Raw genomic sequence first — 27,901 nt, 5'->3', positions numbered from 1 at the left:
GCGATGGCGATCAGGGAGTCCTTCAGGTCAGCCACTCGGCAGTCGGTCACAGAGCGCTCCGCATACTCCGCTCTGTAGACTGCAAGACGCAAGAAACACATGCAGAACCACACGAGCCGATCAAACATAAGATCATTGGGTAGCGGGGCACACGGGGGTGGCAGGAAACCAAGAGGCGGACAGGATAGCTCGAGGATATACTAACTACCGAGCATCCAACGTCAACGACCTTGAGGAATCCCTGCCAGTACCTCAGGAGTACTCGGTCATACTCAACAACTACAAAGGCAGCAGGATGCGGTACCTACCACCGCACAAATCCTTAAACAAAGAAGAGGCCCAGTGTAAGGGGGTGTGACTGCCTCCTTTCTCTTTCAAAGTTTGAAACGTTACATGGAAAAATCGCACGTCTTAATTTTTTTCAGTAAAGGAATCCTCCAGGAACTTACCACTCCAAGAGTAGCCCGTACTTTGACCTCTGATATGGAACTGCGCAATGTGAAAACCTTGCAGCAACACAATAAGTCGCGCCGTCATCAGCGTGCACTATTCAGTGTATTCACACCTCTGCAACCCTCCCTGCTTCTACGCACCGCTCGGAGAGCTTCCGCAGCACTGTCTGCTTAAGTTATTGCGCCACCGGAAGGAGGTAACGTTGCCGCACCTGCTGCAAGAGCTCGCCGCTTTGAGCTGCCCGCACGCGCAACGAACCCAGCTCACAACGGTCAACTCAGCCGCGCTGACCGAGCAGAAAATGCGATTACGCAACTCTTCACGCTCTCTCGCGGTAATGGCGCGCTCACCTCGCAATTAGTGCAGTAGCCTTACCTGCACAAATTAGGCATGCCACGCTGGCTCGAATATTTACGCACTGCCTGAATGTCCCGGTTCACGTGCTGCGTCAACGTCTCGCAACTACTGCGCGCACTGAACGCCATTAAAATGAATCTTTGGTAGGAACTCCCGGTTGGCCGCACAGTGACTCATCTGTAGTACAAAAATGCCGCGGGGCTAAGTTTACATATACATGGGGTATCAAAAATATGAAATAAATTTATAACACCAACAAAATGAACGAAATAACTTTCTTTGGTCTCTTCTAAGGGTTCAAGACCACTCACTATCAGTAAAATCATCTTTGAGCACGCTTGAGGGTAAATCAGAGAGCTTACTTGGTGGATCTGCAAAAAGGGGCACCTACCGCTGTATCAGTTTTGCAAGTTAGATCGTGGCTGCTCATAGATTAACTAAGCAATCGCGAAATCCAGGGCAGGGTTTCTCAACCTAGTCTCATTTTATTTGTTTACTTGAGCTAAACATGTTTACTTGGCGCTAACGTTTACACCGTAGCTCTTGAGAAAAACTGGAAAAGAACTGCGAAAATCGCAGCGGGTTAGCAAACACGAGTTGCTGATGTTCTAGCTGAAACTGCCCCTTCCGGTCCTGGTGGCGTCAATAGACACCAGAGCACAAATATTCCGTTAGCGCTTCAGAAGATACAAATACAAATGCCTTTATTTCGACATCAGGTGATGTTAGTAGGTGCGCCCAAAATGCCTTAGATTGGCTTGACAGAGAAATGAGCCCCCTTCCTTCAGGAAACATCGGCAGCAACAGTGTACACATAGCAGCAACAAAATGTAACAAAACTTACAGCACAATTTGCTTTGAAAACAAAGCCACAATCATTGAGATGACTCAAATGATACACCGAATAGAACTACTTAACCATACATTTTGGTCTAAGGAGCAGGAACATAGAATTAATATAAGGAGATACTCGACAAATCAAATTGAATGGCAGGTTTTAAAACTGGTTGTAAGAATTAAGGTTTAAGGATCTGAAAGCGAAGCATTTGACGACCGTAATTGGTCCTAAAAGGTGCCATTTACCAGATGTCGTTGCTTCGTGTTATGCAATAATTATTTCTTGGTTGCAGGTTAGCTGATTGATCAAAAAAGGAATCATCTATTTTTCAGTTTCTTTCATAACGGTGACTGAGCAATGCATTGAGAGTTTCGTAAGTGGTGTTATATTATACTATTAAAAAAAAAGAGGTTGAGTGTGAGAATAAAACGATGCATTCGCAATAATGCGAACAGTCTTTTTCTGCATTTCATGTAATCTATGCGAGTTTGAAGAAGTTGTTTTGCCCCACACGAAGTGGGAATAGAAAAGGTTAGACAGAAATAGATCATTGTAATGTAAAATATGCTCAGACGAAAACGCTATTAATTTTTAATAGAATAGTTTCTCCGGGACCTATGTTGCTATCGGCATCCATCACTGTTCAAGTGCTAAGGAAGAAGCACCAAAGCTGAGGTATCGCAAATTCGTGGATGTATATCTCAGTAAACATTCCTTCTTTCCCGCTCAGATTTTTTAATTCTTAGTGAAACGCCTACCCAAGCTCATATCCGCGTCGTAAATATAACTGAATGCGCGAAGGCTTCGCTGGAACATGTTTTTGCCATGTGCGATTTTGACACCACCAGGGATCAGCGGTTTCCAGTGGTGGCCATTGAATGATGATAGGTAATCTTTCTAGAAGATCATCTGCAAGTCTTTTTTCGGATGCACCTATACTGAGAAGTTTGTTGCACTGCTGATATGAATATTTCTCAAGGCAAATAGACGACACCATAAAATTGGAATGTTGATGTGCTTGAAAAAGGAAATTTTCGCTAAAGATTAATTTTGGGATTGAGCCCCGAAATAATAATAATGAGGATGCTGGCGAACACCAATCGGAGCAACGTAACAGTGCGAATGAATGTACGCCTGAACTTGCGCGTTTATTTATTTATTTTTTTACCGCGCTCTCCCTCCAGTGATCATTGGCAGTGAGCTGCAAGAATGGACCTGGGCATGCACACTGCGATTCGCGCACCGCCACTTGTGTAGCTCGTGCGGCGCAACCTCGACACTGGGAACAATGCAGAGTATTTGGCTACATTTTCTTGAGAACGTATTCGGTGTCCTCATAAACAGCTTCTGCTTTCTCTCTGGCTGTGACGCATAAACCCACGGATGAGATGGAATTTATTGTTGCCTGTACAGGACAGCAATTGGTTAAGATGCAGACACGACAGATTCTCTTCCATTTTATGAATTCGTCTATAGCAAAGAGCTGGTTTGAATAAAGGAGCAACACTCTGCCATCAACTAAGGACATGACATTATCTACCAATGGCTACCGGGGCACAGCGGCATAGCAGGCAATCACCGCGCGGATGAGGTCGCGCGAACTGCTCACCAGGACGGCGATTTTGTGTCGATCCCCCTTTCGAGATCAGACGCAGCGGGAAGGCTTCGCGCACTTTCGCGGGACATCACGATTGCCGCATGTAATTCCGGCCAATTTTACAATTCACGTTTAAAATCCTTGGACTAAGATTTGAAGCGCCGGCTTCCATCCAGCCTACCACGACGTGAAGAAACTTTATTGTGTCGCCTGTGGTTTGGTGTAGCTTTCACCAACCATTACTCTTTCTTAATCGGAATGGCTGATAGTCCTGCATGTGCCATCTTCGGGCATGACGAGACTATATCCCATATTCTTTTTGACTGCCCTGCCTTCAGCGCCGAAATGCAGTCTCTCAGCCGTGCGGTGGAGCGCCTAGATCCACGCCCACTCACGGAAATGAAGATTCTCGGCTACTGGCCGCGGCGATCGTCGGCGGTGAAGGCCCCCAGGGCACTTCTTCGCTTCTTGCGAGCTTCTGGCCGGCATGATATTAAAGGCTGACTTTCTGTTACCCACCTTTCTCTTTCATTTTTCTATCCCCTCACCCTCTTCTCCCCGTGTAGGGTAGCGAACCGATTATTCTTCCGGTTAACCTCCCTGCCTTTCCTTTTATTCCTCCTCCTCCTCCTGAGAACTTAGATGTACTGTATTACACGCTGAGCGTTACTGAAGCACCTCACGAAGCTATATTGAATAGGGTGCTGCAGATTTCGGGAAAGCCTTCTACTTGTCCGCAGTCACCTTGCAGGAAGACTATGAAGATTTTTAACAAGTGTGTTGTTAACGTGATGTACTATCGGCTGGATCAGTAACGGATGCTCTCAGGAAGGGCGGAAGGTCTCGTTTCCGCCTGTGAAGGAACAGCTGCGGCCCGCAGTTGTGAACACGTCCACTAACCATTGAAAAGACACGCGCTTGTGTTTGCTCAGAGGTCTTTGTGACCTCATCGACTCGTTCAAGGACTACCTTGTTACATTGTGGTATGGGAACGGGAAGCAAATACAACTTTCGGCATCTTGTCGAGCTGATAAGTCGTGAAAAAAAAAATAGTAATACCAGTGCACAGAAACCATAAGTCCTGGTCGCATATTTCGGTAAAACGATGATTGCACTATGGCGACTAAAGGCTGTGATTGGGTTTCAGTCTGAGAGTCATTGTGACTTTATGAAAGACTTCTTCTTTAGCTGCAATCGCGAATCGTATATTGCAAGTGCACATAATATTAGTTGCTGCGAACCTTTTCCCCATCAGCTATATTGCGCGTGTGGCAACAAGCGTGCATGTAAACGCTTATGCGTTTTCGTGAGTGCGCGTGTGGTGTTTGAAAACAGAGCAACAATGGCACTGACTAGTGTAGAAGGAATACTAGGGATTTTTTCCTGGAATTCATTTCGCGATTACATTTACTCTCCACGACTAGATCGACTTTTATGTTTTTATTTTTATTATTTTTATTTTTATCTCATATGTGGATACTTAATCACTGCCACCAGCCGAATGAAAATTTTGTTGGTTTTTGGATGAACCCGTCTGGGTCTTGGGCGATTTGTTTGAAATGCGAAAAGTGTCGGTGGATCGGCTTCTTATAGCCGAAATCTGCTATCAAGAACGTATTAAAGGTGCTCACGTATTCTCAACTTGGTGCTCGCCAATCGAGTCGGTGATCGCTATTTATCATAGGGCATTAAACCTTACTGCGTCTCATTACGTATGCATCCCTCTCAGCAGGAAAAAGACGGCACACTTGTACTGCGATCAATTACGATTTAGTCGCACGCACGTTATCAGCCAAGGCGTTCGCTGTACACTGTATGAAACGTTATACGCTGAGCATAACAATAAAAGCCCACGCCGACGCCACTCAGAGTTCTACTGACCCGCCTATGTGACTGGAGGGCGTCCGAAGCCCGGTCTCGATCAAAAGGCCGTCTTCCCTGGCGATCCGTTACACTTTCGACAACTTCGGCGTCGGCTTCCACGGGGCTGACAGGCGGCGCCGCGACCGACAACGCTTCATCTTCGTGCACGGCACAAAAGGTGTCGGTGAATGCATACGTAATGACAAAGGGAGATTTGCGATAGGAAGAAAAGGGAATAAAAAAATAAAAGAACCAACGAGTAAAAAATGCAGATCAGTTACGCGACGATTGAATCGGAAGTAATGGTTGGATGACCTAATTTCCTCTACACCGGCTGCCACCTCATGAAAACCATTGCGGCACTACAGGTGCGAAGTAACGCTCAAGGAAGCGTTTAAGTGCACAGCTCGAGGAGAGAACTTTAATCGGAATTGATGACTTCTTTATCAGCTCTGACGTAGCTTAGGGGCAAATCTTCTAGCTCCGGTTGCGGGCGCGGACTGTAATGTAATGTAGACACGCGCGGACTGCAGTGTTTCAGCGCTGCATATTGCATGAGGGCATGCATGCTGATATCTTCACTAGGTTCCCGGCAGACGCGGGCAGGAGTTTCCCGAGAATATGTTACGCGAAAAGAGCACTTATACCGTCAGGCCACCCTGGTTCTTGTCGGGCAACTGTGGCAGAGAAGTGCTGTAATGCTGTCGCTGAAGAGGCACCGGAAACTTACCCCTGTTGTACTCTTCGCACGGTGGTGTGTAACATTTAGTGCCAGATGGCAAGAGTGGCGTAGCTACATTCACGCTCGTATAGTGAGCAAGAAAGTTTGTTAGCAATGTATCCTTCTTGTAATCACCCTAGTGGACTGAAATTTGGACACTTAAGAAAATGACTGAAGAAGAACTGAATAAATCGCACAGGGTGAGCAAACGCGAGTCGCTGATGTTTTAGCTGAAAATGCGGAGAAGACGGGTGGGACACTTTCATGACTTCTCCAGCAGAAGAGAGACAACCCGCGGCTTATTGAAGTGGCTAAAGGGAGCTGCATGGAAGAGAAAAGCAGTCGCAGCGGCAGATAATCGAATGGAACGTCGAAGTGATAAAATTGATAAAAGTGATGAAAGCGCGAGGGAAACAAGGACATGCGTCCTTGCCCCTGTGTCCCCCTGTTGTTCTTGTTTCTCTGACGCTAAGTCCCCCTCCGAGTCCTGACTTACCAACAAGCCCAAACTTCCACTTTGCTTATGTAGTATGGCCCTAACCACTTGATGGTCCGAACAATCGCGCTGAACTGACTGCGCACTTTCTGCGCTGCGAACGCGCCGAAGTATGTTGAGGTGCATTGTTGCTCCCTTAAAGGGATGTCAAATATTGCTTAATAAATCGCTTCCACTTGAACAGTGCTCCATTCACTTGCATAGAACGCTCGAACGGCGGACTAAGGAGTGGCGTCGGTTACGGGTTGCCTATTGCATTGCATATTTCATATTACGCATAGGCATATTAAAGACATATCACATTGCATACACATTCGCATAAATTGTGGTTCACTTCTGCGGTCGATCTCTCTGCACTCACAAGTTCACGCCAGTGTAAAACAAGGGGTTAATTTTCGCTTCTTGGGGGCTGGTATACGCACTTGGCGTTAAATTATTATGTGAATGCATGTGACTTTCGTTTGAGCATGTATAAATAGACACTTTATTATTCTTCACCTGAAGTAGCCTACAGGTATTTACGCGGCTAACATCTCACTTTCTGTTAAGAGTGACCCTTCTTGAAATCGAAGTCGCATAGCTGCTGTAAGGTGTAAAGACACACTTTCCGTCAACGAAACTTTCTTCAACTTGCGCATTTCCGCGAAACTAATTTGTCGGTGGCAGTACACGAAATGCAAGCGTTCTGCTTTTTTTTTTCTCTTGCGCAGAATCTGGAGTAGTTTCGTCGTCGGGAATTTCTTTTTCTGTAATGGAGAAAAAACGCTATTAAAACACGGCCATTTTCTGTGCGGGGTCTCAAGAGAGAACTCTGCAGCCTGCAGCGCAGAACATTACTCAAGGAATTCGTTGTTGCGCAGTGCACTAACGTGTTGAGTAAAGCATAAACTCTTCGAGTACGCGTTCCCGTAAAGGGTTCGAGAAAAGAGGAAAAGTAGTTGCGCGCTCGTTAGCGGATCACCGTTGACCGGAAAACGCAATGTTTCGGAAGGATGACCCTATTGTGTTGCATACCCGCCGGCAGGGCGGGGGAGTTTTGGGGTGGAGGGCGTTCCATGCGTTATACCGCCGCGGGGACCGGAAGCACGCTTGAGCAATACGCGCGGCTGCCGCAGCCGTGTTGGGAGTCAAGTAGTTGTCCCACGTCTCCGTTCGGTATAGCTCTCTTGGCTGTTGTTGCTAAGGGTTTCGAATGCTTTGCTAAACATTAGTAGACCATTGTTCCCTCTGCTGTTTCTGTTGATCGAACAGCCGCGGAGGTTCGGTAACGGACCACAAATCCTGGCACTGTAGTGTTGCAAAATAAGTAATGGTTGCTTGTTCACAAGAACCCCACTTTTCTTTCGCAAGTTGTCATCATGCGCGGTGCCCGAGACAGGTGTGAATGCAGAAATGGTGCATGTAGGAGCATGGAAGACGTTCCAAGAAGGAAGCGAACGTCAGCGCCTCTCCTTCTGACAGCAGGAATCCTGCACCACTCGCACCTTCTGTAATGCAAAAAGCCTGACGTAAAATAAACACATTCGTTAAGTTCGTGCTCGTGACGGCGCCCACGGCGGTCTGGGCAGACATTGAGCAAACTTACAATGCAAACTTCAAATAAGGTTCGCGGCCACTCAGCAGCCGAACTCACCCGTGCAGATCGGAATGACTTACCGCTCTTTGCTCTTTGCCCCGGCGTCTCGGCGTTGGTCCCCTAATAATAATAATAAAAAAAAACGTTAACTTCAAGGTTCCTTCATCATTCTGCCGGTTCTCTGTCTGCCATGTGCACTTTAAATCTAGCGCAAGAGTTCGAACCTTGCAACTTATTTGATGCCTGGGCAGCATAAATTTGAAGGTGCTACCCTAAATATTAACTGATAAATTTCTCCGTGGAGAGTAGGAGGAGAAGCTTTGAGGTACAGCGTAACGAACGTTTTGTAATTAATGTTGGCCGCCTCAGGATTTTTACCGAGCATCGAAATCTCTGTACTGAAGTGCTCTTTCATTTCACCTCTGTGTCCAACTATCTCCCAGTAGTTGTGTCCAACTTTAGTGCAACTACTTTACAAAAGTTTCAGGGGAGTTTAGAGGTTTTTTAGCTGACCCCGCACTGGCAGTCGAGAAATGGCCGATTATTTTAGGAGCTGTCGCGGCATTACATGGTTGTGACGGCGATACAACGTAGAGAGATCAAGGTCCATCTTAAGCAGACTTTAGTAGTGATTTCTTCATTTGTCGCGTATGCGCAACTTCAAACCAAATATTCTTTCTTTAGGTACTTACAGGACTGTTGGAGTTGCCTTGGGGGCCACAGTGGCCATAGCGCGCGACTTGAGCCTAAACTCACGCTTAGACCTTTGCCGCTGTTTCATTAAATTCGTGCTGCTCCCTCCGCCAAACCGCACTGCAGATTATCATTTGTCTCCTTGCAGTATTTAACTAGCTTTCTTTATCTGATGGCATTTGAATTATCTAACGAATTCATTTTCCTTGGTAGGCTGAAGCCCGCTATCGATATTGTCTGACACGCCAGCAGAATTGTCGGTACCTGTGAATCTTTCTGACACAGCGTCTAAAAGATTGCTGTACAGAATATCTGCAGCGGACTCTAGAATCTTACAGTCTGCATAGCGATGGGCTTTTCAGTAACATGTGCGAAGTATGCAAGGAATATACTATAGAAAATATGCAGACTACATAAAATTTAAGATATGGATATATATATAATCTCCAGCACTGAGAGAGAATACACGGTTTTAAACACATGAAAGAGCTCGAAGTGGCAATTTGGGCAACCGGAACGAAGCACACACGTGGTACTGCTACAGCACGCATCAAGGAGTACCACCTCACCGACATGTCATTGCTTGTGGTGCCTGCAGATTAAAGTTTCTGGTTCCCTACTGAGATACTTCTTAGTTTTGCAAAGATAAGTCTTCGTGCGGAGCTCTCATGTGCGTGAAAACGGGGTTCAACACTAAGATCACATTGTATATGTCGGCGTTTTGCGTGGACAGGGCGCTGCAGTACCCGCTTTATGCAGCCAACAACAAATTAAGAGCATGCTAACCCCCGCACGGTAACGCCGTGACCGTCATGGAGAGCTTCGGAATAATTCTAATCGCCTCGGGTTAGTTTACGTGGGTTTAATCCTCAGCTCATGTTAGAAGAAGAGCAGGGGAAAGCCTGGCTTATCTGTCCCCTTCGCGGTCTTCTGTGCAAGCATACTGAAAAATAAGGAGATTACCCAAGTGTGTTTATGCGGTAAGTGAAGTAGTAGTAAACGACTAGCAATCACATTTTCAGTGCCATCGGGGCAATTTCTAGTTCATTTATTCAACGGTGGCGCCAAGTGTTTGGTGGGTGTGTCTGCAGCCTATTTATTTATTTATTGAAAAAAAAGAGAGACGATAGCCGTCATTTCTTCGGTTAGGAAAACTGCCACTCCACGAGCACATGCCTCTTGATGTGCTTCCTCATCTTTGATTGCGCAGTGCGTCGAATGGAAGGGATCAGTTGGAGACGAACGCCGCAAAGGCACGTGGCGGTTTTGGAATGGTTAATGAACGGAAAAAGCCGGCGTAATGTCTTCCTTCAGAGGAGCATGGCGTGCCTGCCTGTGTTGCAAAACCGGCGCGTGTGCCAAGCAGCCAGCCCATCGCCTCGCTTGTACTCGCACCTAACGCCCGAGAGCCGAAGTAATCCAGATGCAAATACTGCTCAACATCCATCCATCGCGAGTAGCTTGCCTTTATGCAGCCGCCTAGCAACAGTGATACTTCTGTGTAAATTTGGCGCTAAAGTCAGTTTTTTTTTCTCGTATCAGTCTTCACTTTCTCGGAAGCAGGTTGCCGATAGCCGATTCGACGTCTCCGATACCTTATGCACTTGCTCATTAGCCCCACGTGAAATGCGAGGGTGCGAGGTAGGTAACGGCTACCAGCTTGCGGAGTCGTTGAAATACATAACGCGCGTGCGAGGTTCGCGCACTGCGGTGCAATAACAGAAACAATAAAAAGAAGGAGCCACCGCAGACACGTTGCCGTCGGGCTTCCCTATCGGTTGTGGCTGTCACGCAACTGCGCGACGTGACCGGCATTTGTCGAGCGTCGCCGAGGTCGGCTGTCGCGCTCATTGAGAACTGGCCGCACTCCGCGCATGCGGCACGCTCTCATTGCATCGGCGACTCAAACCGATGTGCCGCGGTTAACAGGTTGCAGCTGTTCCGACGGAGCGATGAAAAGAAGAAAAACGAGTAAAGAAACAAAACCGCGAATGGGGAGGAGTGCCCAGTTCGACTCCGATAAGAGAGGGGCCGTGTTGAAAGAAGGCGAAGGGGATTTGACGACCGCCGGAGAGATAACGGTCGCTCCACTCTAGGCGGTGATGAATACGCAATGAAAGCAAAAGCGGTGCGGCCGCTTCGTGAACAGAGGCCCGGGGGGGGACACGCTTGGCGCACGTGACAACAGCGGGTCAGATGGAGCGACTCGATTAGGGGGTCTGCCGACGTGGGATGAGACAAAGGCGAGTTGTGGTGTCGCATAAAGGAGTCGTAATGGCCTCAGAACGTGCCAAACGTCTGGCGCTCCCAGGCTTGTCGGGAAATAAAGCGTATTGTGAATGGAACTTCGGTTATTGTAGATTTCCATTCGAAAGAATCTGCGTGTGCTGAGGACTTTGAATAGGTTAGCGATGCGTGGTTCCTGAGCGTTTAGTGCCGGCCCTGTTATTTATTATTTATTTATTTATTTATTTATTTATTTATTTATTTATTTATTTACAAATACTGCTAATCCCAATTGGGATTGTGGCAGGAGGGCTTAGTGAGGTTAACAGAACGCGGTCAAGCATAATCGGAACATTCAACTGGTCAGCATGTTAAGAAAAACAACAAACGGTAAAACGAAAATACAACCGAGCTGTGACGAAAATAATCAAATAACACATAAAATAAGGCTAATGTCGGTAGTATTATACAAAGAATAACAAAATGTTGAAACATTGCTAGTTATTATAATACGCAGACAATAAGTAAACAGTAAATATTATAAGCGTACACTGCAAATGCATTAACATAGTATAGGTGTTTAGGTTGTTGTGTTTCTACCCCCCCCCCCCTTTAACTCCCTTTGTGTTATTTATTCACAAAGGAAAATTGGGTCACTGACCAAGTCAAGAAATGAAAAATGACGGTTCTCTTTGTGTGTTCCCGTCACACCTGTGTCCACTTCGGACCACGTGGGCCCGATCAAGCCGCTACCGTGAACAATCGCCAAGGTCGACAACCTCGCGACGACCATGGGAAGTGAGAAGCTTGGAATGCCCCTCCGAGCCTCAGCGGATTAGTGTGGCAGGGATGTCAAAGGCCATTGTCAGCCAAAACCCCAGCGAAATTCCTTGAACGGAGTGCAGCGGCGACGAAGGCAGGCGAGGCCCAGGAGCTATTGTCCGAGCAACCACCGTGAATGCGGAGGCGACCTGGCGGCGCCGTCACGCTGGCGGATAATTGAAGAATTCTGTGTCCCCGACTCGCGTTCTGGGCAATCGGCGGGGAGGCAAGTTCATTCCCCTGCTGAAAGACTTCAGGAGATTCCTTTCCCCGCGGGGCTGGATGAGTCAGCAATCTTCCCCTCTCTTCGACCCAGCTGCGACAGAGTGGACAAGCTCGCACCTGCCCAGCCGTGGGCGGTAACAAGGAGGTCCCCTTCGGTCCATCCGATTGGACAGTGCTCGTCGACCATTTTTCCCCAGCCAGGGATCTGGGGAAACCGGACGATATTTAACTCGGCCGTGAGTGTGGCCGAGGGAAGCCTGCTAGCTCCAGTCGACTACGGTTGACGAAGACGTTGCCCTTCCACTGAGAGCCATTCTCAGTCCCGCTCTATGTAAATAATGTAAATATGTGAATACAGTTTTTCCTTGACTTCCCCTACTCTCCGTCTCCGGCCCACGTTTCCTTCCTCCTTCGGCAATGCGGCGGTGATCCTGGACCCGATGCCTGGTGGGACACGCTTCTAGCATCGGCAATATATCAACTGGTGGCAGCGGTGGGGTCTGCTACCTTGAAATATATCAACTGGTTGGCAGCGGCGGGATCTTCCACGCTTGGTCCTGGCTTCAGCAGTGGTGAGCGCTTGACTTTCTTTAAGAATCTGCCAGGCTTGATAACTCTGGAAATTTATCACTTCCTGTAGATTGTTTTTCTGCACGTGCTCGCTTATGCATTTCACGTAGCAGCTTGTATTGAAAGTCCTCGTTCGGAAGTTGCCATGGATTTGAGCAAGCTAAAGAAGCCAGAGTTGATGTTGCTGTGTGAAAAGCTGGGTATTGAGGCCAGGAAGAGTCACAGAAAGCCGCAGCTGATTGAGGCTATTAAGGAATGTGGTGCTAAGGAGGGTGACAAAATTTGGGAGACCTGGGAACTCATTCAGGAGGGAATCAGGAACGCTAAGGAGGAGGCCGTCAGAGTTGAAGAAGAACGCAAGGAGGAGGCCGTCAGAGTTGAAAAAGAACGCCTTTACCGCAAGGAAGCCGCTAAAAAGGAGGCCGACAGGGTTGAAAAAAAGCGCAAAGAGAAGGTCGAGAGGGTTGAAAAAGAATGGCAGGAGCAATGCCGTAAGAGACGCGCTGAGCTCGAGGAACTACGTAAACGAGAGCAGCAGGAGCTCATACGTACGACTCAATTTCTCAGACGGCGAAGGGCCCGAGATCGGTTGAGTACTTTTCAGAGAGGCGAGAGCTTCAGAACGTTCCTCGCGAATTTTGAACAGGTATGTGCGGAGGAGGAACTAGATCAGGGCGAATGGTCAATGATGTTGCTGGCTATCCTCCCTTGTGATGTCGCTGCCGTATTAGCGCGACTGTCCGATGAGGATGCCCGCAACTACGACAAAGCCAAAAGTGCCCTCTTCCGATACTTCGGAATTCGCGTACGGACCGAGTCTAAAAGCCGAAGTGATAGCAGCGGGCCGCGCTCCCGTCAGTGCGTCAGTGACCAGCCAAAGAGCCTCGCTTGGTCAGCTACGCACAATGTAACTGCTCAGAAGAACAGTGGCAGTCGGGAAGTTGAAGCGATAATCTGCGGCACAGAGCGTCGTTGTCAGTCACCTGACAGCGACTATGGCGCTCCAAGCCAAAGCGCAGCATTGGCTGAAAAGCGGGATGCCGCAGAGATTGCACTTTCAACCCAGAAAGACTTAGGCGCAGCGCAAAAATGTCGTCCTCCAGAAAGCAGTCGCGCGCTGAACGCGACAGATGAAAGTTCTACTGTAAGCGAGGAATGCGCCTCATCGCTGCTTGGAAACAAAGATCAGTTCAGCGATAAGGGAACGACAGCCGCTCGCGACCGAACACCCGAAAACGAGTTTTGCGTCAATGAAAACTGCGTGTCTTTGCCCATTGCCTGCGTCGCGATCGAGAGCCCGCTCGAGGTGCGTCTGACCGAGGCAGCCATCTCCCAAAACCTGCCTAAGCAGCATCCCTCGATTTTCTCAAATCGCTTGGATATGCTGCCCAAAGAAAAAGGCCTTTGTTTTGGAGATAACGCTGCGCAGGTCCTTACCATTTCGAAGGCTCGTGAGATCGCAGCGCCAGCAGAGCACACAGTTGAACAGGGCAAACCTGAACCTGTAAGCCTGATAAATTCTCACGGTGATGAGCTAGGGCAGGCTTTATTGCAAACTGTCGACAAGACGAACGCAGGCGACTTAACCCGTGACGGCTCCGCGCTACCTAATGACGAGCCAGCCCAGGACTTACTCACATTTAGCACAGGGATAAAGAGCACCGATAGTAGTGCAAGCTATAGTGAGTCTTCCGAAGCAGGCGCAAGTGATGAGCTGGGGCTAGGTGAGGAATTGAATGCCAATCTTGTGTTACCCCACTCGGATGGCTTTCTCGAACTCCTTCGTGTGGACCGAGAAACGTTCACCGCTGAGCAAGAGAAAGACCGGACTCTACGAAACTTGAGTCACCAAAGTCTCATAGGTGTGTCACGGAAGAACATACCTTTCCAGCTCCGTTCTGGCCTGCTGTACCGCCAGTATAAGGATAGGAAAGGTATCGAACACGACCAACTTACTGCCCGCGTCGCGATCGAGAGCCCCCTCGAGCTGCGTCTGACCAAGGCAGCCGTCTCCCAAAACCTGCCTTTGCAGTATCCCTCGATTTTCTCAAATCGCTTGGATATGCTGCCCAAAGAAAAAGGCCTTTGTTTTGGAGATGACGCTGCGCAGGTCCTTACCATTTCGAAGGCTCCAGGATTCGCAGCGCCAGCAGAGCACGCGGGTGAAGAGGGCAAACGTGGTCCTGTAGGCCTTATAAACTCTGACGGTGGTGAGCCAGAGCAGGCTGGATCACAAACTGACAATGAGGCGAACGCCGACGACTTAACCTGTGACGGTTCCGCGATGGCTAGTGACGCGCCCCGCAAACCAACAGCGAGGGTTTCCACAGAGCGGCGGCGTATAGAGGTGGCCCAACGGGGAATGTTAATGAAGGGGAAAGTGCGCCTCATGTTGACTGCTGCACAGAAAACCGGACAACCGGTTACCCGCCCCAATTTGGCACCTCAGCACTCAAGAGTTCGCACGCGCCGCTTGAAGGGAACACAAGCTAAGGGGACGCAACGCGCGAACCCAATCCGAGAGAGGCAGATTCGGTGGCACGGCATTCGCACTCGTTCGCTCCCTTCTCGCATTCTGCTTTCTGAGCGTCAGCTAAACTTCAGAACCGCGAGACTAGGACGAGGAACAGTGCAGGGTCCCAAGCGGAAGTTCCTAGCCTTGTGTAATTTTGCACCTGCTAGAGTAGCTATCGGACCGCGGCCGCGCAGAGGGCGGCTGAAAAATAGGAAGCAGTAAATTCCTCTGATCGCAACGCTGTTTGCAGACGGATTCGAGGAATAATCCCGTCTTGAGTTGAATGCTTGCCTCTTTTGTTCATTTAACTCTCCTGTACAGAAATGCAAGCTGGAATTCCTAGCATTATGCAATGTCTCATCTGCTAAAGCAGCTGTCGGACCGCGGCCGCGCAAGGGGCGGATATGACGCATAATCTCATATTGAGTTTCATGCTTGTTTTTTCGTTCTTTTGTTCATTACACTCTCCTATACAAAAATGAGAGCGAAATTTTGGAGCTTGGCATTGCGGGGCGTTTCAGAAAATTGCGAGGTAATGACAACGCTGATGGCCTCAGCCGAAGCTTTCCCGTGTAATGCCCTTTCCTGACTCCACGGACGTTAATCCGCTATGCAAATTTGTATTTTGTTTTTTTTTTTTTTGCTTTAGCGGGAATCATTTTTGTCTGTTTTGTATGTGTGTTCAGCAGCTCCACCTTCCCTTTGTGCTCTCACGGGCGGTGGCTTTCTGTGACAAAAACCGTGCTACGGCACCCCCCCCAAAATTTTAGAAAATTTTCCTCCCTTTTGACTAAACAAGCTCTGGGTATTCTGGTTTGGTCAAACATGTCAACTTTCGGAGGAGGACGTAAATTTCACGCTACAGCTCATTTTCTCTAAAGAGGTTTTGTTGACCGAAAACAGCTTGGCAGTTCTTGAAGTCGGTTTGGCGCTTTCTGCTTGTTGGGCTTTGGACTTTGCTGGTTGAGCTCGTTACAGCTGTCAACGAAGCAAGAAGAACCTTTGGGCCCAGCTGTGACCAAAGGCCGAACGGACACAACTCCAGGTCTCTGCGCGCAGCAGCGTTGGCTGCAACCACTACGAGACCTCTTCGGGCGGCGGACGTGCTGTTGTGTTTCTACCCCCCCCCCCCTTTAACTCCCTTTGTGTTATTTATTCACAAAGGAAAATTGGGTCACTGACCAAGTCAAGAAATGAAAAATGACGGTTCTCTTTGTGTGTTCCCGTCACACCTGTGTCCACTTCGGACCACGTGGGCCCGATCAAGCCGCTACCGTGAACAATCGCCAAGGTCGACAACCTCGCGACGACCATGGGAAGTGAGAAGCTTGGAATGCCCCTCCGAGCCTCAGCGGATTAGTGTGGCAGGGATGTCAAAGGCCATTGTCAGCCAAAACCCCAGCGAAATTCCTTGAACGGAGTGCAGCGGCGACGAAGGCAGGCGAGGCCCAGGAGCTATTGTCCGAGCAACCACCGTGAATGCGGAGGCGACCTGGCGGCGCCGTCACGCTGGCGGATAATTGAAGAATTCTGTGTCCCCGACTCGCGTTCTGGGCAATCGGCGGGGAGGCAAGTTCATTCCCCTGCTGAAAGACTTCAGGAGATTCCTTTCCCCGCGGGGCTGGATGAGTCAGCAATCTTCCCCTCTCTTCGACCCAGCTGCGACAGAGTGGACAAGCTCGCACCTGCCCAGCCGTGGGCGGTAACAAGGAGGTCCCCTTCGGTCCATCCGATTGGACAGTGCTCGTCGACCATTTTTCCCCAGCCAGGGATCTGGGGAAACCGGACGATATTTAACTCGGCCGTGAGTGTGGCCGAGGGAAGCCTGCTAGCTCCAGTCGACTACGGTTGACGAAGACGTTGCCCTTCCACTGAGAGCCATTCTCAGTCCCGCTCTATGTAAATAATGTAAATATGTGAATACAGTTTTTCCTTCACTTCCCCTACTCCCCGTCTCCGGCCCACGATTCCTTCCTCCTTCGGCACTGCGGCGGTGCTCCTGGACCCGATGCCTGGTGGGACACGCTTCTAGCATCGACAAATATATCAAGGTTATGTAACGCTGCATAGTTTGACCAAAAAAAAAGCTTACGCATAAAAAAAAAACAAATAACCATGGGTATAATAATAACAGAACGCAAGCAACCAGGAATGAATAACTAATAACATGACATACTCTCAACTGCAATATTAAATTTTGTCAATGATGAACAGTTAGTAATGGATGGATCAAGGCTGTTCCATTCTCGATAACACCCTTACAAAAATGACTTTTGAGCTTCAGTTGACGCCTTGTTGAGCTCCTGTTGAATGAACTGGAAACCAACATGAACTCAATGTATGTTGAGGCTACTCAACACCTGCTACACGGATTTTTTGTTGAGCGTAGTCAAGAGGTTTACTGTTCAGCAATTTCTGTTGAATTTAAGTTGAATCATCTCAAGGCAGCCGTTTCTAAGCCTAACTAAATGCAATCATTTCGACATGCATCGTATAAACAGAACCTGATCACATTACACATATTAAGAACGCATGCATTACCCGTTAAAACTCTCATAAACCGCTCAAAGTCATTTTCTTGCATAGAAAAAAGTGCTAGTAGTGCAATATGCTCATTCAGGCATACCAACTTTGGAGGATTCGTATGTGCTCTCATAAAAAAGGGCGCTTAATTAATGCTTTCTTTATGTTTATGAATGAATCAAGGTCGTCAAATAATAGACCGTTGCATATGAACTTGATTACATCTACTACCCATAAAATAAATAAATATTAATAGTAATACCTGACATAACTTTGCTGATCGGCAGGCCACAACCTGCGCAGGTCCGGACACCCCTGAGTAGGGCTATATAAGGGCGAAGCCGAGGTTGCACTAAAGATGGTAAGATGAACTCTTAGTCAGTTCATTCTATAGGCTCGTGTGCAGCACTGTCCCATCCTCTTTATCTCATGGATGTGTAGGGCTAGGGTGTATGTAAATATATTTATATATATACGTGTTTGTGCGTATGTGTGGAGCACTACGTCACAGGGGATGACGGCTTCACGTTAACGATAAATTGCAGCAACAAATATGAATATACTGAAGAAAATTGCATTGGTAGTCGGTCCATCTGGCGCAATACGAATGTATTCCCAGGATTTTTTTTTTTGCTTTTTTACCCCATCCAAGATTCAGAATGGCGTGTTGATTCACTCCCGTAATTCCAACATGAATTCAACATGAACGCAAAGCAGAAATTTCATTGAGAATGCTCAACTCTAGGACAGTGGCCACTTTTCCAATGAATTTCAACTCGGCCTCAATAATTCACCAACACTAGCCCATCCTGATCACAACAAAAATTCAACATGGCGTGTTGAGTCTGCACATGAGAACTTCAACACTGTCTCAAGAAGCATTTTTGCAAGGGCATAGCGGTTCGGGCTTGTTGGTATACACGGTGCTTCATCTTGAACTGTTGGAAATGATTAAAGATAGGTTTTCTGACTTAGAAGAGCACTTTTTTTTTGTTCAGCAATATCAGCGGAGGTGTGCATCAGAATACAGCTAAGACATGTTAACTAGCAGGCTGGTGAACTAATATTAAATTGCGAACATTTTAACTACTACACTCAGGCTCATAATTTATTGAAGCATTTTCAGCCCACACTAAGTAAACCCATATAAATTTTTATTTAAATTTACGAGAATCCCATTCTCGTCGCCGCTGCACCGCAAAGAATTTCGGGGCCGCACACGGGAGAAGCAGACGGCAAAGGCTTCAACTTTTTCCACCTTTAAATTTGGCTCCATTACTCGAGTTCCTTGCGTATACACTTGCAGAAAGAAAGCGGAGTTCCGAAGAAACGGGAAATGAAGGAAGGCGTGATTGCTTTCTTGCGTCTTCTTTTATTGGTTCGTTAGCGCCTTTAGTTTTGATGCCAAAGCCCCGCTGAAGAGTCATCCTCGCAACAGTGTAAACCTAGTAAGGAAAGTGCACGGGCCGCCGCTTCTGTTCAGCATAAACTTCTGGGCGGTACTATAGCGGATCTATTGAGCAAATAAGAAAAGAACAAGGAGCATGAGTGAAAGCGTTCTCGGATTTATTTCCATTTAATTACTAAAAAAGGTATGCGGTATCCAGGTTTATTCTTTTCCGATGCGTGCTAAATGTATGATGTCACCGGGAGGACTCATTTTGTTAAGAAAGCAAGAAATGAAAGGGAAAAAAAATGCCTAGAAAGATTTACGGCGGGAGCGTGAGAAATACAAATGCAATTACAGCGTGCAGTGGCTCTCTTTAATGCAAGTTCAGCGGTCTTGCAAGGCCCTTGCAAGAACGCAAATCATTGTAGACTCAAGTGAACGGTTGAGGGCTCTGAGCGCGCTGCCTAAGTGGAAAAATAAGGACCCGTGAAACGTCTTTGCCCGTAGCAGTTACTGGTGCAACCAAGATTAGCACCGCTATCGCGGATGCATTGAACTAGCCATCAGTAACTCCGGAAATGAACTAATATCCGGAGAGAATGCCAGCTTTTTCAACCACCTAAAACGCATTTAATTCCCCATGTTTGCGTCTTCATGCGCTGTTCGTTTTTATTACAGGATCACGCTGCGGAAGTAAGCGCTGAAGAAACTTCACGCACACAGACAAGGCAGATATGTAATCGCCGAAACAGTTGTGTTGCAGGTTGCATAAACATAAGAGAAACAGAAAGCAAACAAGAGTAATAATCTCAACAAATTTCACACGGTCAGCAACTAAACTCTGAAGAAATTATTGTTGACTCTTTCTGTAGCCTTTACTTGTACTTTTGAATTTAGCGAGAATTTTTGGATTGTAGCTTATCAAGAGCGCCGCCGCTGTGAAAGAAGAAAACGAGGTGAAAGGATATTTTTCGGCCTGGAAAAAAAAAAAAACCTTTCCTTTACGTCGATTAACTAAAATCTTCAAGTTACGTTTCTTGGATCCGTCTTGCTATAGCAGTTCTTTTTTTCTTCTTGCACGGAAATTGCGAAAAGAGTACCGTTCTTGGGCACAGGCTACCTGTTTCGCTTTCAGATTAGACGCTGCAAATCTTGCTAAACTGAGGAGGCCGGTTCTCAGAGAAGACACTTCGCTTAGCGACAAGGCTGGGCATTCGACCTTGTAGGTGCTAAGAGGAAGGTGTGAATAACTGGTGTAATTAAATGCGTTGAGTGTGCGTGGATCCAAGCCGCATTCGTAAAAAGAGTTGAACAGGTAATAATTTATTCGCAGCGTATTGGGTAGCCGCCAACATGGGGACGTATATTACTGGCGTCCAGTCTTACGCTAGAAATATTCCGTGCGAAGTGTCCATAAGGAGGAAAAATCGCACTTCTGCTGTTGGCACCCAATTTAATAAACTTTGCATGAAGCTAAAGAAAGACCTCCTAAGAATATTGGCGTATATATGTCGCAAGAAGCCATTTCTTACACTTACATTATTCTTTACGTCAATATCTCCTCCCAAAGTCAAGAGCCCGAGCTCTTCGTTCAACACGCTTCATGCCCTGAGGCGCTGTGGTGGTACCGTGATTGAATGGTACCCGATTTTTAGCCGCCGGAGCATTACAAAGATCGCACAGCTGTACAGCTACACCTTGGAACAGAGCTCATCCAGTCCCTGCGGACTTCGTGCATGTCTAATTCGTTAGTCTAGAAAAGGGACGGAGCGCTTTTAGCTTCGCATGATTACACTCTTTTCTGACCACGGAGCTGTCAAAACACGAACTCGAGGGAAAAACTGTTTCAGGTTACGTTGACCGCGCCTTCTAAAAATTTAGCAAAACCTTTTTTTTTCTTCGTTCGCATGGACATGAAAGGAAAGTTAGATGCCTGAAAGCTGCTTCGACTACTGCTTTTCGAAAAGAATGAACATGCGCAGCATTCTTGATGATGATGATGACATCACCAACTAGCGCCATCTGTCGGCCGTCATCAGTAGTGAACACCGCGTAAATCATTGGGAATATTTTCATTTCTAAGTGAGATAAAACTAAATTTCCTGTGTTATGACGCACGAAGATGTTGACACTGATGGCGTACACTTCTAAGCTCTCCAGAATCTGACATCAAATGTTTCCTGCTATCGTACCGACTAAGTCTGACGGCCATAGAAAATCAATGCGGTGTAGCGAACATTCAAAATTTCCGCGGGATTTTTTTATATTTAGCGCCATGCGGCACGCCGCTGCAGCCACGCAAGCTTGAGAGCTTTTGTCAAGATTTCCTGGCCTTGATCATACTAAAACTGGTTACATAACCTTGTTTTCGCCAAGGTTGGCTAGCTTCAACTTCTTGGAACATGACGTGCGCACAGGAAGGCACAGGAAAAGTACTTAACTATATTACGTGGGCAATTGCATTTTTATCATTGGGTTATTTCTCATTCACACTGACTTAATTATGAAGCAATCCAGTCTGCAATCAATGCGTATTACGCAGCCAGCACTGATTCTCTCCGCTTTTCATACCATCCCTGGCCGTCCTCCAAGATTATTTGAATTAATCAGCAACCCCTCACTGTGGTGCTTCTCGCATTCCACAGCTGATAGACTAAGTACAAAACTGCTTATGTGAGCGTACCTTTGCAACCACAGAACGACTGCACGCCCGTCTAAGGTGTGGACGCCTAACTCACCGTTGCTGACGTTTGGGTCTGCGTTCTCAATTATCATTGTAAATTCGCCCTACCAAGGACAATTTGGTCAACCGAAGCTCAAGACTGTTGCCGCCTGTTTTAATCTCACTTCAAAATCCTGCTATTTAAAAGGGATTCCTGTCAGTTAGCCTAAAGATGACATTTGAGTCTGCAAGTTCAAGTAAAACCACACCTTCCTGACTTCTCTGTCTGAAACCCCAACCAAAAAAGAAATACGTACAGTATTCGTTGCACTCGCGTTCACAGGAATGAAGGGTCAGTGCTTCTCGCAGCGATGGAATAAGTCGGAACAGTCTGCTTCAAATGTTGCTTTCATTTCGTGCTCATGCTGGATGAAAAATGAAGCTATAATCTTGGATAGGAAAGCCTGGCGATGAAACGACAAAGGTGAACTAGGTGAATGACACTTTTTGAGATCTGTACGTAACGCACTTGAATTGCTTTCAGAAAAAAATGTCAATAAGAAAGTCGGCTACGCGCTCTCTTCGAGTATTTATGCTCCTTTCGCTGGCAATATTGTGTTTCCAATAAATTTATTCGTCATTTGTACGCAGCTTCATGTTGCTCTCCATGTTGGCATGTTGCTGTTGATGCAGCGTATCTTTAACAATCTTATTCTGTCATAAAGCACTGTGGTCTGAACTCTCGACACCTTACTATTTTTTCTTCTTCAACGTCTGTGCTGCTGTTGCAAAGTAGCGTATGCTTCTATGTGAGCACGATATGGATTTCTTGCGCACTTGTATACACAAGCGAGGTAGCAAAGAACACGTAATCATTTTCTACTCGAAGCAGAAAGCTGTTCAAAATATTTTCGAAGGCTGAGACTCTGCAGAGGTGATAAAAAGAAGACAGCAGCGTCAAACTTGTCCATCAAAGAGAATACTCAAAGCGCGTCTCAAGAAGTGCAAATGTATAGAAGGCCAAAAAGTGTAACATGCGAAAAATTAGGACGAGCAAGATATGCAAACCTGATTCCTCTCATGACATTTCTGTACTCTGAGTATTCATTGCACACACACCCATCACCTTCCTCCTTTTTGGCTGCGTGCGATCTTGGAGAGGATGTAAGCTGAACGAGGAAATTCGAACAATGTATTGTATAATCGCGCTGTGTGTTGCTGGCACAAACCAAAATAGCCACCTGCGAAGTAGCCATACGCAGTCCCCGACGCCGCAATGAGGCTTCAGAGTCGTTGCCAAGACAGAACTTGCTTTTGCACATGTCAACGCGTATCATAATTAGTCGCGTCGTCGTAAGGCCGAGAACTGCCATGCGACCACGCAGCGGCGGGACTGCCTAAACACTCGGAGCATGAACGGAATCCACTTAGCAAAGGCAGCGAGTATTCACTCCACCAGTACCTTGGTAGCGCGCCAGGCGCGCGCCATGCAGAAGTGCCCGGCCATGACTGAGCGGCCGCGTGGTGCTTGTGCGACAAGGTGAAGCAGCGTGGGTAGGCGCGGCGCTGCGGAAAAAGTCTGCTTTGCCGCCACAACGTTGCTAAAAGCTTAGAGTCCTGTACCATTTAATGGATTTCCCGTGTCGAGAGTGCCAATATCAGCAAATAAGAAAAAGCAACAATATGACGTGGTGGCTCAAGGAAGGTTTAACGAAAAGGTTTTAAAGACTGCAGGCAGGGAGGTTAGTTAATGATGCTGCCCTGCACATGGGAAGTAGTGATAAGCATAGCGAAACATACATAGAAGGGGCGGGGCGGAAAATGGTGGAGGGAGATGGTGGATGGTCCTTGTTTCGGCTCAAACAAAAGAAGCCAACAAAGCTCCAAAACAAACAAACGAAACTCCTGAGAAAGCCGATAACAGGGTGTGTCCGGGATGTCTGTGATGTACAGGCGTATATTAACATCTGCAAGATATCTACACGCAATCACACACGCCTGTCTTTCTGAAATATCGAACTAGTGCTCTCTTGGCTTTCGAGTCGACAAAAGATAGTCTTCTCTAAACTCATTAAGTTCAGTTAAGCTCAGATTGTTTATTTGGCGAAAGGTTACTGATGCTACTAACCTTCCTTGAAGGCACTTTGTTACGCTATTTAAGGCTACTACCTCGCTCTGGTAATAGGTCCAAACCACCTTTCTGTTTCAGAGAGAAAGCCGCCGCGGTGGCTCAGCGGTTACAGTGCTCGTCTACTAGCCCGAAGGACGCGAGTTCGATCCCGGCCACGGCGGTATCATTTCGATGGAGGCGAAATCCTAGAGGCCCGTGTACTATGCAATGTCAGTGCACGTTAAAGAAACCCAGGTGGTAGAAATTATCCGGAGCCCTCTACTACGGCGTCTGTCATAGCCTAAGTCGCTCTGGGAAGTTGAACCTTATAAATCATAAATTTATTTCAGAAAGAGAGAGAGAGAGAGAGAGATAAAGCTTTATTGGCTTTTAAAATGTTGGAAGAGTCAGGTGGGCGGACTCCGTAGTTCGGGACTCCGATTGCTTGCGCTGATGTCCGGGCTCCTAGGAGGGTCTGACGTTGGTCCTCCCGATCACTGCTGGTCAAGGTTGTCTCCCATTGCTCGTATGATGTTTGTGATGTTATCAGGTGACATGGTTGTCTCACGCAACTCCACGAAATGTGGAATAGCTTGGGTTTACCGCCGCAACAGGGACAGGTGTGGGGATGACTGGAAGGGCGGATGAGGCTGTACAAGTACAGAATACAGGCAGAGTAACTAACAATTTGAGGCATGGCAGGTGGCGGACCAGTAACGTACACCTGAACGCTATCGCAATTACGCTTTTACTGCGACGATGAGCCGACTATGTGTTGGGGTTAATGGTTTGCAGCCGGAGTACCCATAATTAACACGCGAGATGAGCACTCATATGCGTTTATACATAAAAAAAAAGGGAACACAAGATGCGAGCTCCCCGTAATACACCAATTAGGCGGTATCCTTGCAATCGTATACACAAAGGGAAAACGATACAAGACTAACAAAGACACACGTTGGCCGCTGCTCACTCCCTGTGCTGAATATTTCTACGTAGTCAGTATACGCTCAGAGCCATTTACGCGTATCCGCGAAGCGCAACTTGAAATGGATAATTAGGGGTCAAGTATAGCGTTATGACCTCTATCACCCTTTTTTCGTACGAAACGGGTGACGCTGCCGGCTCTGCAGCGTTATTTCCAGTAGTGACTTCCGTCGTGATGTGTGAGTCAGAGTTTCCAGGGCCCTTATTAGAAATCACTTCGATTTGCTTCATATTAAGCGGAACCAGTCCGGAGCTACGCACTGAGGGAAATACCGTGACGTGCGCTCTGTAACCGCTGTCAGTTCCATCGCGACGTCCATCACTTCAGGAAGAGAATGAAGCCTTGAAATAGAACATGGAGGGAACAGGATGTGAGCATCTGAGTTGCAGCATACATCGGATTTTCCCGCGTTCATTTTGGCGCGCTTAAACTGTGTAGCCCCCTTCGCAAACTCTCTAATCCCACGTCCCACGCATTCCGTTCATCAGCCGCGCGTTCACGGATCTCGTCCGTCGGCGAGCTGCAACTGCTCGTCTCAGTCGGCGCGCGCGCCTTCTTGAGCGACGAGCATCGTATGGGGAGAGGGGGGGGGGGGGGGGGGAGGCATGGAGGAAGGGATAAAGCAGTTGACGTCTCTCCAAGGTGGCTGCACATAAGCGCCGCAGTCTTTCATCACGGCGTTCCCGGAAAACCGGAAAGCGACGAGGTGTCGAGCGGCCTTTCTTGGGCGCGCGTCTTCTCGCAATCGCCGCGGGCCCACCGCGCTACCGAAATAGCCGCTAAATTACATGCAGCGGGAAATCGATCGTTTATATGCGCCGAGATCTCCTGGAGGCCGAGCGGAGGAATCTCGCCACAAAACGCCGCCTTTAAGCGCGATTGCGACGGTGCGTGGCGAACGAGAACGGTGCCTCAATTTCGTGAACTGCTTTTATGTGCCAGTATGCGGGGCTTAAAAAGAGAAACGCGAGTGATTTCGTCGTCAAGCGTGACACCGATATAAAGGGCGCGGGTTGATCCTATCGGATGCAAATGCTGGTGCCACGGTCCATTCCGCGCGTGTAACTTCCTTAAAGCAGCAGTTATGAAATTACCCGCCCAAATGCTTCATATATGTATAAGAACGGAAGTTTTTGCACGTGGGCAGAAACAAAAAAGTTCAGATAAAAAACGAAGCGTGAAAAACGCTCCGATTCCAATGTATTCTTCTGTAACTAGAGAAAATAGCACTTTTCAGTTTTGAACCAACCTTGCTCTACAGAGGATTGCAGGGAAACACATGATATATCAAAACAGGGAAGTGGTGCCGCTGACTGCAGTTCAGCCTTAAACGAATTTGGTTAGTGATAGGCATTTTAACGCTTATTTATTTATTTATTTATTTATTTATTTCGCGTTTAAAACGTGACATACTTTTGCTCCGGCATGCACTTGGGAACGTCGTTCCGCCATCACACTCGGACTCACATGTTATGTGTTTTGTTAATTGGATTGTGTAAAAAAATGGGCTGTCTTTTCACAGCGACAGCTGTATATTCTACGTACCCCGAGACGTACTCGTCCGCCGTCCGCTGCTTAGGGAAAGTGGGTGAGGGTGGATTTTGAAGGTGGAGGGAGGGGAACTCGCAGAGGCGGTGTGCTGAGCTCATCTAGGAGGCGCTGACGATGGCACGCACATTAAAAGATGGAAGGGGAGGGCCCGGTTGTGCAAGTGGAAATCGCAAATGTTTCACAAAGCCACAAAAGGCTATGCAGCTTGAACATGCAGCGCAGCTCGCGCTGAGCTTAGCCGACTAAGCGACATTGCGGAAACGTTGCGTAATTTATTATTCTTTTATTTAAGATCCGCGTCTGGCAGCTATTCCCGCTCCCCTACCCAGGGCGAGCGCTTTAAGAGAAGCAGTTCTATAACACTGATCGCATACTATACTCGGGACGTCTTTCTGCACTCGGTAATTCTGATGGTCCGCGCACCAAATGTTTCTATGCCGTGGCTTGCTTTTCTCTGCATTCTTCTACGTTGTCAATCCGTTATTTCGTTCACATCATGTAGAAAAAAACACATTCTCACAACACTGCAACATATTAAAAACGATGACTAAACAAAGCAAAAACACCACAAGCTACACAAGATGACTAGCTGACTCTGGTAATTAAAAAAAAAACGGACTGCACATGTTTTTTTTTTCTGCACATGAAATGAATTTGGCTTCGTACAACAAGATCGAACGGGTAGTCTTGCTAACAAGCTGTATCGGTTAGCATTTAGACAATTCCCAGCACGGCGAACATCTTTCCGGAACACCTAGACTTCAGCCCCTTTCTCTTATGGCATGCAGTGCACTTTTAAAAGGAAAATCGCTTGGGCTGCAAACGTCTCTTTCATAACAAACCTTCTAAGGTTACACTCATTACTGCACAGCTGGAGCGCAAGCACAGCGGATTTAATAGCATGGCCTTTTCCGAAGGCCTTATGTAAAGGCAGAACAAAAGAAATCAATACTTCTTGTGGCTTCGCCATCGGGGTGTTGCATTTATCCAATCTTTGTTCGGTATAGCCCATCTCGTGGCTTTTTTTATTATTATTTAGACTTGCACCACGAAGGAAGCCTGCCAATGTCATCGAGACAGGAGGTGACCTTGACCGCTCACTCAAGAATCTCGACAGCAAGAGTAAAGGCAGACAAGGACGACAGATAGTTGGACATGATGAGGGTAAACAAAGTGACGGCCACTCGCTGAGTCTGTGGTGTTGGCAGACAGGCCTCCTCGTACAAGTGCCTGCTTATTGCAGGCAGGAGTGGGGAGCGTGTGCACTGGGGGACGCTCTGGGTCTGGACTTGATGAGAACAGTGCAAGCAGGACGAGATGCCAACTTTTCGGTCACTGCAAGAACAAGAATGGACGACGGATACACAGGCGCCCCGATGAGGAAAAGCCGAAAGCTACCGCAATTTCCCACACCCTACAACCAAGAATCCATGCACACGAAAAAAAAACGAAACGAACGGAACGACGATTAGGTCGAACTGTGCGCGTTCTTACGCGAAAATAATAACCAGCAGAGCCATCGCAGCGCGTCCGGGAAGAACCCTGCTTCCCGACACTCCTCCGGCAACTCCCGAGCTGCTAGATGACAGGAAAGTGATAGTTAGGAAAAGAAGTGAAGGAGGAAGAGTGGGCAAGAGCTCGGGACGCGATTCCGCCCAGCCGTCCGGGGCCAAAATGAAGACGCCAGCGGGCAAGTCGCTTGTCCGGACTGCCTCGTTCGCCGAA

General features: G+C 47.6%; 1 pseudogene across 6 annotated transcripts in view; it reads right to left on the bottom strand.

The window, feature by feature from the left end:
* The window catches only part of LOC149341575 (septin-7 pseudogene), a 125,279-nt pseudogene that overhangs the window by 83,852 nt on the left and 13,526 nt on the right, over window positions 1–27,901 (bottom strand). For 2 of the 6 annotated variants that reach the window (XR_016282936.1, XR_016282938.1), the window contains 2 exons: window positions 7,982–8,021; window positions 7,073–7,812 (listed from right to left, as the gene is read on the bottom strand). The product of XR_016282936.1 is annotated as a septin-7 pseudogene, transcript variant X5 (transcript). Of the gene's footprint in view, window positions 1–7,072; window positions 7,813–7,981; window positions 8,022–24,000; window positions 27,512–27,901 lie in introns of those variants that run through there. The other 4 variants (XR_016282935.1, XR_016282933.1, XR_016282932.1 and 1 more) reach the window with 3 other exon arrangements.

This window comes from Amblyomma mixtum, chromosome 5, assembly GCF_055824585.1.
Source record: "Amblyomma mixtum isolate Tamu chromosome 5, ASM5582458v1, whole genome shotgun sequence".
Taxonomy (NCBI): Eukaryota; Metazoa; Arthropoda; class Arachnida; order Ixodida; family Ixodidae; genus Amblyomma; species Amblyomma mixtum.
The sequence above is the reverse complement of the archived record's forward strand: the minus strand, read 5'-3'. Positions and strand labels throughout refer to the sequence as shown.